Source organism: Lepisma saccharinum, chromosome 2 (assembly GCF_977018435.1).
Source record: "Lepisma saccharinum chromosome 2, izLepSacc3.1, whole genome shotgun sequence".
Lineage (NCBI taxonomy): Eukaryota > Metazoa > Arthropoda > Insecta > Zygentoma > Lepismatidae > Lepisma > Lepisma saccharinum.
Genome location: NC_139230.1, coordinates 68,372,386 through 68,385,546, shown reverse-complemented (window position 1 = coordinate 68,385,546; position 13,161 = coordinate 68,372,386). Strand labels below are relative to the sequence as shown.

The 13,161-nt window shown below is 39.7% G+C and overlaps 1 protein-coding gene across 2 annotated transcripts in view; it reads right to left on the bottom strand.

The window, feature by feature from the left end:
* Positions 1 to 13,161, bottom strand: part of FoxP (forkhead box transcription factor P) — a 1,057,401-nt gene that overhangs the window by 643,959 nt on the left and 400,281 nt on the right. For both annotated transcript variants that reach the window (XM_083117436.1, XM_083117437.1), the window contains one exon: positions 6,436 to 6,494. The gene's annotated coding sequence lies outside the window, so the exon portion shown is untranslated. The remainder of the gene's footprint in view (positions 1 to 6,435; positions 6,495 to 13,161) is intronic.

Below are 13,161 nucleotides of genomic sequence, written 5' to 3'. Positions count from 1 at the left end.
AATTTTGATCCTCGATGTCGTAAACCCTTCTGGCCGCTTTGTCGGACATCCGTTGTTTGTTGTTGTTTGGCTTCATTGCTTCTGGGGCAGTTGATTGTCAGCGACATGGTGGTCTTTGACGAGCCAGTGAGGGGAAAATCCGCAAATGCTTTCCCTCAATGAGAGTGACTTCCCGATGGCCCACGAGCTAATGCGCCAGAAGCAAGGAAGACAACCAACAACGGAAGTTACCCAGCGAAGTATACGTTTGCCCCCTGCGTTATGGAATTGGATGCAAACATGGTCGAGCATAATATTCACCTATTTGCATAATGGGCTACATCCTCTTTGATGAGGATTTCCGAAGTATTTACAAATTATTCAGGTCTAAATCACATACCTGCCGTTACGACTTTACGCAGATCAGCGAGATCCTCGCTTTTGACTTCACGACGCGCCAACATCTAGAGAATCTAGCCCTTCTATCACCCAACAAGAGATCGCAGCCCTTAAAGTTGAAAGGCACATTCATTCAATACACCATGGGCATTGAATCACATTCCGTTTTCATCAGTGGTAATTGTTAGTTTATTAGCAATAATTTTAATTTGTACAACATAAAATATACAACACACACACACACAATACACATATATATTGTGTGTGTGTGTGTGTGTGTATATATATATATATATATATATATATATATATATATATATATATATATACAGGGTGTCATTTTAATGGCGCCCACGGACCACGGAAACGTACTGAGGACATCAAAACAAACAACTTTTCTCAGTAAATTTTTTTTTCGTTGGTGCATTCTTTCGGCGCTACAGTCGTTCAAAAAAGCCCGTTTTGCCGCCTGAATTCTGGCAACCACACACAACATTTGATTGCATTTGTTACGTCATATCCCGTCGTGAAGCGATGCGTTCCAGGGTTGCCAGGAACACACATATTCTGTGAAAAATGACATAGCCACATTATGTACCGTAAAACAAAACGAGAAGACACGTTATGAGACCTAACAGGAAGTAAACAAACGATACCAAAAATGGTAGAAATGAAATAGAATTCAAGTGGAAGTGGTCATATCGAATTTTGTGTCAGCTTAAATGTCAAATATTTGCAAATCTAGTTACCAAGTTGGCATCTACAATTTTAAGTCTATCCACTTCGTCCTTCTGATACTAGTTGTCTGTGACACACTGAACAGATGACAAAATAGAAATGAAATAACTCAAAATTCCAGAGGTAAGCAACACATAATACGTATAATGTATATTCAGGGCACTATGAGGCAAGTGACAAAAATGGTTCAAAATACAGGGATACATGTAGTATTAATACAAGCTCTCCGACAACTGTGTTTATCTATGCACCGGATACACATGTAATACTTTACAACTGTGAACAGGGCAATATATTCGCTACTGATTCATAATTATATTGTTACTGTGGTTGTACGTTTTTTAGCCGAAATGTAACAACGTGAACCTCGGATACGTCCGTTATCAGCATAAAAGTACAAGGCATCTGGATATCAACCTTGTAGATATCAACCTTGCAACGAGATTTGCAAATATTTGACATGTCTGGGCTTAAACAGCCACATGCAAGCTGTAAGTCCAATAAAATTTATTCTTGTTGATATTTGACATGTAGGCTGAGACAAAATCCGATATTGACACTTCATTTTGAATACGTTTTTATCATTTCTCATATCGGTGGTTCACTTCCCCCTTCCCCTGAGATGACTGCTGATCTTCTGGCTGGTAGGCTATGATGTTTGGTCTACTGGACGCGTTTCTCGCTTGGTTTTACTGCTAATAATGTGGTTGGTAGTTTGTTATTTTTCACAAAATTTGTGTGTGCCTTGCAACCCTGCCGTGCGCTGTTTCGCCGCAGGAAATGACGTCACAGATACGATCAAATGTTGTGTTGGGTTTGCCAGCATCCAGGCGGCAAAGCGGCCTTTTTTGAACGCTGTAGCGTCGAATCGACGGACCAACGAGAAGAATGTTATGGAGAAAAGTTCTTTGTTTTGAGGTCCTCTATACGAATCTGTGGTCCGTGGGCGCCATTAAAATGACACCCTGTATATCACATATCCCATTATGTACAGTCACCGGCAATAAAAATGGAACACCTAGATCCTGAAATACTAGTTTCCTCTACGGCGGGATCCTACTTTAAACTGTAGGTCCAGTCCCGATTAGCCTTATTGTGCACAAAGTGGATTTAAAATACCAATTCAATCGATATTCAATAAATCAAACCCTCTACGGCGGTGGTAGAAGTTAACATTGAAAATTTGCCATTAAAATCCACTTATCGCCGTAGAGTTAGGCAACACACATAACGCCTTGCAGAGAAGTGAGTATTTCAGGATCTAGGTGTCCCTTTTTATTGCCGGTCACTGTACCTACGTACGAACGAACGAACTATTTTTATGGTCGACGCCTACACAATTTTTACGGTCGACGCGTACACAGATCTTTTCGTTGCCTTGCACAAGAGTCAATTAGTCCATTCATAGCTCTCTGTATCTGACTTTCTAAACTAATTGATTGATTGATTGACTTGCTTTATTTTACTTCGCCTCTTCTGCCACTTTTGGCTAATTTGCGAAGATGGGGATGAGTGATGATATGAAGAAATTGATGAATGGACACTCACAAACATCCATGTCCAGGCCAGGATTCGAACCCGGGATCCCTAGCTTCGTAGCGCGCTATGTTAACCACTCCGCCACGGAGGCCGGCGACTTTCTAGACTAGAATAGCCAAATCGGTGAAAATCAAAAATCTATGTCCCCAGTTGGCACTCAATCCGGTACCATTCCTACCATAGGCGAAATCGTTAACCATTAATTTAAGTGAGAACGGTATGCAATTAAGTAACCCCAATATGTTCATGGAATACTAAGAAAGAACGTAAACACGACATATTTTTACGAATGGGTTTATACTGTATTTATTTTTACTTCTTTATGCAGAGAATCTACTAAAGACTTTCGCATGAGAACCATTAGTTCAACGAATTCACAGGAAATTCAAGATAAAAAGATTTACAAAGTAATGTTTTTGAGATGGGCGCTACATGTTCTGAACAACTGGAACACAAAAAAATAGTTTGGCATAATTTCCCATGTTACAGTAACATAAGGACAATCATCACGTACAATTTTCGCTGAGCAACCATTTTATTTTATCAGATTCGTTAAAATTATCTTTTTGTATCGCAACTAAAATTTCGTGCAAATCACGATAGCCTGGATTATAGTAATAATGATGATAATAATGTAAAACAAAATATACAAAAAAAGTTATTATCGTTTGTTGAGATCGAGCATGTGAACGAGCTTTTCGACATGACGAACGACATATGCGTTTACTTCACGCACTTTGCGCAAAGAATGATAAAATAAAGGAAAAGGGGATGCGCGCTACTTGAATTTATACGCCGCGTTGAAAGCCATTTGAGAGTAGTCACTTACTGCTGAATTCTAATTAGCATTTACTTTATGCACAGATGCTAATCTGGCCGAGAATCATAGTTCTAAGGGGGATCTGAACAACAGGCTCGATGTTTGGTGTGACTGCCGACCGAGACAAATATGCAAATTAGCAAGGAGGAAAAAAAGGTAAAGTGCTCCCCTGTGCTTAGCACCACGCCATGAACGCGTATAGGGGTGTGGGGGTTACGCCCCACACTTTCTTGATCCGGTCGTGAGTGGGGGTGATGTGATCAGCATCACGCCCCTGACCGCCTTTACCCCCCCCAGGTACTCATGTCATTCGACGCTGGGTGGGCGCCGAGGCCGCTTCCAACGTTAGAAAAGTTGAAGAAATTTAGCAAGGAGAAAGGAAATATTATCAAAAGTAAGAGTTCAGCGAAGTGGAAAAGAGGCAACAAGCGATAGAAAGATCATAGGAATTGAAGTATTCTGGCTCAATTGGCCGTTATAATAAGAGGAGAGCTACTTTCTTATCATTTTGTTTTGTGTGATATTTTCATATTGTTCATGTTAATCTTGACATCCAGCGAAATTCTGGTTTTTATTTGAACATTCCAGATATTTATATTTTGTAATGGATATAAGAAGCGAAATTACTTGGGTGTTCAAGTGTTCCATTTCGAACTTCGATTAAATTTGATATTTTTTTCGAGATTATCTGAGAAATGGAAAACCCATTAGGACCATTTGCAAACTAAAGATATGGGCGATAATACTTATAGGCGTCATTAATTAGATACGTCATGTATAGCTATCAATATCTAATTACCATATTTAGCTTGCATTATAATTGATATTTACATCTAAGAATGCACAGTTGCATAGGGACAATATTTATAGCTCTAAAAGTGAAAGGAATGAACGGCCATGCATTCACATTTCAGCAACTACACAGCAACAGAAGGGATTAGCGACCAAGTATTTTATACTTTGGGTAGGATCAAGTGAGGGTAAGGGAAAATAGGTGTTATGTTACGAGTTTTAGTGTGCATATGAGTGTAAATGCCGGCAGATGAGCTCTCTCCCGGCGCGCTACCCGCCGCTCCACAGCAACCTCGACCGTGAAAGGCACTGTATGTGCGTATGTGTACAATTCGATTACCCGAATGTTAGGTAAGCTAAACTAAAAATTTTATCTGGCCAACTTTGTATCATATATGTGATTTACCACGTGTTCTAGGCGAATCCTAAACGTTCCATCTCTTAGCGGTTTGTGTCAATGACAAAGGGAAAATCGAATCCATGGTCCCCCAGGCCGCCAGATTTAAACTCATTGGATTATCACCGTCCATGGACTACACGAAAAACATTGTGTAACAGGTAAACCTAATAATAATATCAAATTAGCATTTATAAAGAATAATTAAGGCTGTGGCTACAACTTTGAATGTTACAAATCGAGTGAATGCTGAATTTTACCTCTGTGATTGTCCAACTTCCACAGACAAAGTTCAATGAAAATATCTTATGAAAATCCTTTGAGAGTTGTAGAACTATAGAGTAGATAAAAATTCGTGTGCAACAAATAGGTTCTATTTTATATTTTTGGACATATCATGTATAGCTGGTTTTATTTCAGGAGACCTAGCTATAATCGGACAACTACTCGCGCATTCACCTAAAGAGGCAGAAAAGTGACGTAAATAACTTATATGGAAATTGAAGTACAGTACTGTCCACGCAGAATTTTATTCGCAGAGACTGATCAGGACTGCACCTACAGTTTATGTGGTTACGAAAAATTTCATAACCGCTGGGAGAATGCTAGTGTATCTAAGAAATTCCATAGCGTGCCGGAGATCCGATTGCATAGGTTCCATGGACATTTAAGAAGATTCCGACTGCTACATTCCAAAGAACATACAACTGAGTTGCCACCGAAAGTGGTTACAACAGAACACTCCTTTCGATGTTAAGGCGGAATAGGCGTTGCTTAGCACCATCTGTGGTGTCTTGTTTCACCATTTGTTGTCAAACCACGCCAAGTATGGAGGCCTTTAACACTCGATTAGGTGTTATTTTACAGCAATTAGGGTGTTACACTACATTTAGTGGCAACTCAGGTGCACATTTTTTCCGAGTGTAAGGACGAAACGAGCCAAGACTCCGCAGTATCTCAGTCTTGTCTCGTCTAGAGCTGTAAATGCCAGTCTCGATCACGAGCGCTCCGGACATTTAAGTCTCTGGGCTCGTATCGATTCTCTTTCTAGGTCTCGTCTCGATTTTTAGAGTCATCTCGGTCTCGGTGCCATCCACAACAGCCTGCGCAGGAAACGGCACGAAGTAACTACCTATAATTTAATGAACTACGCTTCTCATTAAAATGGGCCAACTTTCAATAGGTGGTTCGCTTTTGGAAACAAAAATAAGGAACGGAACCGCAAAAAAGGAATGATGCTTTTCTTTTTTTAAAAAAAAATAAAGACACAACGTTTGTGTGTACCGCTAAGGCGCAAAATAAGGTTGCGGTGGTCTTTTCACACTCATTCAAGGGCAGACATTCATAAAGAACATGGCGATATCTACATCTCGTACATAAATTACCCGTGTTCCAACACATCCTTAATGAAGAACTCGTTTTTCGTTACGCCTGTTAGTCCCAACAGAGATAAAAAAAGAGAGAAAAAATACAGAAATCCCAGCAACAGTTCCACATGTACCGGAAACCATTTCGCCGCGATTTGCCACATCTTCGTGATCATCAGCCGTACGCGTAAACACCTTATTTCCATCTTTCGACAATGGAACCCCATTAGAACAGTCATGCATACCGAGCATGCTTCCCAGATTGCCTAACGATCATTGCTAAGCTTTAAGCCTGAAAGAAAGGAAGGCAAAAAAAAAAAAAAAAAAAAAAAAAGAAGCTAATCCAGACAGCTGTAAAAGGAACTATTTTGATCTTTGAAACAAAAGTGTGAATCTTCACTTACTTTATGCTGCAGGTGCGCGTCAAGGTGTTGGAATGTATCAACAGCGCCTAATGTGAAGCCTGCAAAGAATGTAAAAAAGATCTTTGATAAAGCAACAATGTGACCTTACACCGTACTTGCATAATACAATAATAGGGCTTAATGAGGAATTTATACGCCACATGGATATCGTACATACTACAAAAAAATACTTTTTATGTCTTTAAGATATATCACTTATTTGCAACACACACGCTAGTATGATCAAAGTGCTCCTTCCTCAACGGACAGTAACAGCAAATATGTTTATGGGAATGGTGGAGACCGAAGTGTTCGATTGATTGATTTGGTTTATTTTACTTCGCTTTTCTTCCACTTTTGGCTAATCGCGAAGTTGAGGTTGAGTGTTGATATGATGAAATTGATGAAGGGACACTCACAAAAACCCATGTCCAGGCCAGGATTTGAACCCGGGACACTGTCGTCGTAGCGCGCTGTGCTAACCACCCCGCCACGGAGGCCAGCCGGCAGTTTTTGAGATTCGAACCATGGACATTCCAGTGCCACAGGAAAACATTTAGCTTACGGATATTTTCTTTTCCATTTTCGAAAAGCAGATTGAAGAACAAAAAATTTATCCTAGATAGCCATCAACTCACGACGTCGATATTGATGGTTCGAGTTCTACTGGTTGTCCCAGTTAAAATTAGCCCGGCTCAAAGACATTTGTCTATGAGGCAAATGACGGCTATATTGCACCAGTAAAATGGAACAGTCCATTGTAACCTGAACCGTGGTAGGTATTAAAGGTCATCAGTTTTCATGATCCTTGGCATGTAACTGTTGATCGGAGCCGGGCTACTTTTAACTAGGACCCTGTAGTATGCGCATGTGTATTCCTTTGTAGGTGTCCCTCCATAAATTCTACATCATCACCGTTTCATCCTCATCGTCGCGACTGTCCGAAAGTTGAAGAGAAACGACATAAAATAAGAAAAGTACGTTTACAAATAACGCTAATTGATAGTAAATTAAGCCGTTGTTAATTAATTAAACCGGAGACACGTTCCGTAAAGTAGAGCGGTGGAAAAAATCTATTACTAAAAGACTTGAGGAAATTTTAACACAGTGCATGACAAGAATTCCGTGAAAAGTAATAAAAATCTTTCGTTGTGCACATTTTGAATTCTGAGCAAGCGGACAGAGTTTCTCTTTAGTCAACGTGACCCCCCTCCCCCCAAGCACCCCCTAAAATCCCCTTTTCTGTGGCAGCCAGCCTTTGATTTCGCCTAATGGCCGTCCACCGGGCCGTCAGCATCTCTTGGTACGTTCGATCCCAGGACGGGTTTGGTTTAATTATACCGACTGATTTCAGTATTCATTTACTTAACAAGTTAAATCCCCTACGCAAAAGCAAGAGAGCTGGGGGTAAGGGGTGCGGAGGGGGGGCAAGAGGGGGCTGGGGAGATCTCCGAGAAGGAGAGAGGAGGCTACAATAACTGCGAGCGGAGCAGAACCAGTACCATTGGAAATGAATTAGTGAGCTTGATGCCAACCAGACGAGACAGAGGAGGAGTTAAACCTACAGCAGTAGCAGAATCTAGCAGCAAAATTCGACGGTGTGTTTGTAGTTCTTATAGAGAGGAGAAGGGGTCTAGTATCTATTTGGAAGATGGGAGGGGAATAATTACGTTTTATCTCACCTTTCTTACCTTCAAACACGCATAAGAATCCGTTAAGGAAGGTTTGATTTGGAGGCCAAGGAACGGGTAGAATTGCCTCTAAGTTGAGGACAAAGATGTTGCAGAGTTAGTAAAGTGGAACAAAGGAAACAAATTAAATGCCACTTGAAATTGTGATGGGGAAACAGAACGTTGTGTCAGTCATCACAATATAATTCATTAATATTTTTTCTCTCGTATTGATAAAAAAAACTTGCACTTTGAAAATATCTGTCTGGACAAAGAGAAATATATATATCTGTGTTTTGTTTCGTGTGTGTTTTTCGTATTTCAAACTGCCTTTTTTTTCTATTTAGGTTAATCGCGACAATATGAATGAATGATGATTAGATCAAACTTATAGGGGCAAGAACAAGGAAACCTCCACGCCAGGCCGGGACTCGAAATCAGGACCTCAGGTGGAGACATCTCGATTCGGCCATTCGACGAGCTCCGCCACCGAGGAGGCTTAGAGATAGTGGAGCCAGTTATATGATCAATTATAATTTAATTATAATTACAGTAAATCTCTGAGAAAATGATCATGACTTCATTGGATTTGATATTTTCATAAAGAGTGTCCTCAGCCCATATTTGAAAAATATAGTAATTTGGCATATGTTAGAGAGCCGCTGGAATATACATTCATAATAATAAAAGTTGATTTGAAATAACAAAAGAGTCACGCTAGTCAAGTTAGTTTTATCTTTTCCCTCTCTTTTTCCTATTTTCTCTTTCTTTGTTTTTATTGATTTAATGCATCTCTGACAAGGGTTGGTTGTAAGAACGACCCATGAGGACGAAACACGCCTGCTTAAATAAATGCCATTCTATTCTATTCTATTCTATTCTATTCTATTCTATAGATAGGCTAATGGGGACTGGATCCACAGTTTAAAGTGGGGTACGATTCACTATGTGCCTCCACAGGGTATAGAACCCTGACCATTTGATTACAAAGCGACAAAGTTACCCAGTTACCATCTGGGAGGTCAAGGTTCGATTCCTGGGTTGATGACATGAGGAGGGAATTTTCCCCGTTCACACTCTGCAGAAGTGTCTCTGGGTGAACCCACAGCCTCTCAACCCTTTGACCTGGGGTAAAGGCGACCAGAGCTCGATGCTGATCACATGCTACATCCACCTCATCTACTCTTCCGTACGTACTTCTACGGCACGGTGATCTGCACGAGACAGGGGACATTTGACGTAACGTTGGTACGTTTACGGAAAATTCAATTAGCCTTTTCTTGCTGAATCTTGAAAATTCTCTTCCTGATGTTGCAAAGGATTCTAAAACAGTAACCTATCGAACATGAAGATCATCACCAAGATTACTGAACTGAATTGATTTTATTGGTTCGGTTGTCGCTGGTCTACCACGTAACTCACCAAAAGTACAAATTAATAATAATAAAGTTAAATATTGTCCTCCTCCGTAGCCGAGCGGGTTAAGGCGTTCACTCGTCTTGAGATCGTTCGCTGCGGGACAGCGTAGGTTCGAATCTCGGAATTTATTCGGCCTACGTATAGGGCCGGTGGCAACCCACCATCGTGAGGAAATTGCGAAGCTCCGAATGAGTGAGCGGTAACCCGATTGAGAAGACCTACAACGGCTTGGGGTTCGTCGGGCTGACCACCCGTCACCCCAATACTGGTCTAAGATCTCCACGCTACAACAGGTGACGGAGGAAGAGTGTGGGAGGGAGACCAGCAGTCGGTAGGTAAGCCACGGCACTCAAGGGCTGCCGCGCTGCGGGTTAAAATTACAAAAAATTAAAGGACAAGACAGTAGAATAAGAAATAAAAGATACGGCAGTAGAAACAGCATGAAGTGTGAAAATTAAAAATAATAAGCCGAGTGAATTAAAATGTAAAAATAATAAGCCGGATATACACTGCTGTACAAAAAAAACGGGACACTTGCATTTTTTGAGATAACGCATAAATTCTGATTCGAAGGCTAACTAAATGTTGCAGATATTATTACAACTAAGAAAACCTGAATATATTCAACAGAAAACAAATTAAAATTTATTGTTAATAAGTATGGAAAATGTTCAATACTTAACTGAGAGCGTAATTCATAAGTAATTGCAATTCAGATGTCAAATATTAAGGTGTCCGGTTTCTTTTGTCCAGCAGTATGGTTAAAAGTGATAAGAAAATAATTTCTGGCAATTCGGTGAAATTTTAGGTTATTCATATGTGAATTTGTTTTGCATCTGACGGTTTATCAGTGCTTTACAGAGCATGTAAAATCGTTTGAAGTTTTGATGTTTCACAAGTTTTGAGAGTGTATTTCATACCATGGGTGCGGTGTAAGAAGAGAGAATATTATTCGTTGTTTGATTTTTGCACCTGTACATGAACGTGTTATATGTTGTGATCTAGTCTAGTTTCATGCTGAAAGTATTCTAAAGCACTAAACAGAGCAAATCAATTTGTAGCGTTTTCTTTTCCGTACGAGGGCAGAACGAATTTTACGAGATTACCTCCCCAGGAACACAGAACTGTCGTTCATTTTGCACATCAAGTCCGCACGCATGCCACATATGAGAATGTATCGCGCATTTCCTATCACATCGCATGCTAGGTTTTAAAACATTCTACGTGACAGCGTATGAGAAATGCTAAGAACAATAAACAATCGTTTTGTTGAAGGAAGATGCTCACTTTCACACAAACATAAACCCACATCACCTGAGAGCATCAGAGATAGCGAATATAAACTTCGTTAGTCATCAACAAAATCTGAATTCTATTAATGCAAAACACGCCATCTTCATTGTTACTTGTCGGAACAATGTTCTGCCTCATCCCAATCCTTTTCCTTCTTTCTCACATTTAAACAGGAGGTGGTGAAGAAGACAACAAATCTCAGAGCGGTACCCATGAAATAAGAGAGTTTATTTTAAATGCTGATTCTATCATATCCGTTCAGAACAAGATCTCTATAATCAACAACAATTACACAATAATCTATTTCAATCAAATTGCTGTATATAATTGGGGCCTTCCTCAACTGAAAATACTTTCTGCGTATCACTGCCCTGTTCTGAGGGTAGGGAGACAGAAACGATAAAGGATTTAGCGCCCACAAAGTAAGTGTTCAATTGGAGTCACCTGAACACAAACTAGCGTGTAATTTTCCCCTTCTCTGGCGTGAACAAGCAAGTATAAATATGCATATTCATAAGATTTCTGAATATTTAAATAAATGTACTGCCGTAAGATACACTGTAAGAAATTTCCAATGTCGCATTTCAAAATGATGCATTTTACTCGTAAAGGGGTTTCTTCAATACATTTAAAAGGAAAATTCCAACTGTGTTTTGTACTTCAGTAACTTACTCTTTCCGTAGTGATTATTTTGGCATATTTATGAAAAGTTTATATAGGCTAACATTTTAACCGAATATAGCACGTACAGAGTAACAAAGTCACGTCAGCCTTCTAGATGAACTTCAAGATAACTAGAACTTCAACCTCTAGAAACAAGGCAAGAAAATTGAACATCTCGATCTGAGTATTTAGTCATTTGTTATCCTATTTTGGAATTAGCCACTAAGGATGAATATCATAGTCAACTAAGTGAACGAAACTAACCAAATATTAACAACTCTAAAAAATGAAATTCTTTGAACAAGACCGAAATGTCGAAATATTGACAGGCAGGCGAAACTACTACACATTGTAAAAGGTTTTTGTTAAATCGTATCATGAACATTTGGCTCTAGTTTTTGTTTTTTTAAGTATTTGAAATATAATTCAGCAAAACATTCAAACAAGTGCCGTTCAATGCATTTACTTTAATAGTTACAACATGAGAACATTTAATCCTAACCAACAACCTACAGGTCAAATATAATTTTGGGGAGCAACAGTAATTACCAATTTACTTTCAGCCATCCCATATTTAGGAACTGCTCTAGTGCAATGAATTTGAGGGGGATTTGCAGTTGATTATATGGTTATATGGAATAAATCAATTTAGTTGAGTACACGGGCGAAGAACACGACCAGGTTTGAATAAAATAGAGTGTATCGGAAAGTTAAAATATTCTAGAAACGCAAGAAGTGAATAATTAAAAGTGCACAAGAGCAGACACCTGATCTGTCCTATTGCTTAGTATCTTGTTTCATACAATTGTAGATATTTGATCCGCCTTTTCTTAAGAGTTATTCATATGATAATCCTAAGACAACAAAAAGTAAGTTGCTCATAAATATGTTCTCAATGCTAATTCACGAAGCAAAATCGCGTACGAAGGGCCATAAGGCCAATTTTTGCCAACACTTCCCCTTTGCTTTGGAATCACTTCTCCGTTCTCCTTGGTGCAAATTCGAACCCTTTGACTCTTACTCATATTCTCTGAAATCAACACAGGAGTGCTCCGCACTTCATTGGTTCCCTTCGAAGTTAGAATCAAAAAGTGAACCAATCGTTTCTCACCTCTCGTCTGCTCTCTTCTCTACGATTTGTGTGCTCAATGGTACCACAGTCCCTTTCACATGGAAAAGCTCTCTGAAACGCATGGCGATTCACATGCAACTCTTAATCGTGACCTGAACCAGAAATGCACAGCTCGCGTGTGAAAGGAAAGCATTAATGTTCGCTCCCCCTCACAAGGTGGCAGGAGGTACCTACCGGATACACCGCTTCTGCATTTAGAACCGGAACAGTCCTCAAACCGGAGGAATCGCACTGTATCGACCCTTCTAGCCCAGGTCGATTCCACCACTTCTCCTCGATAACTCTCCTATTCTTACAACCACAAATACATCACATTCACTCCCTCTTCGCATGCCGTTTCTATCTGCACAAATCAATTAACACACAGAGACATACTTCTTTTTACCAATTCTTGATACCGGCGATGAACATTTGAAAATATTCTAAATTTAAAGGCGCTGCAAAACCCTGCAATTTTTGCTAAAAAAACTGTTGCTTCTTACTAATGAAGTTCGAATGTTAAATACATAAACATTAAAAATGCTCTAAGATCTTTCCTTGTGGCACTAA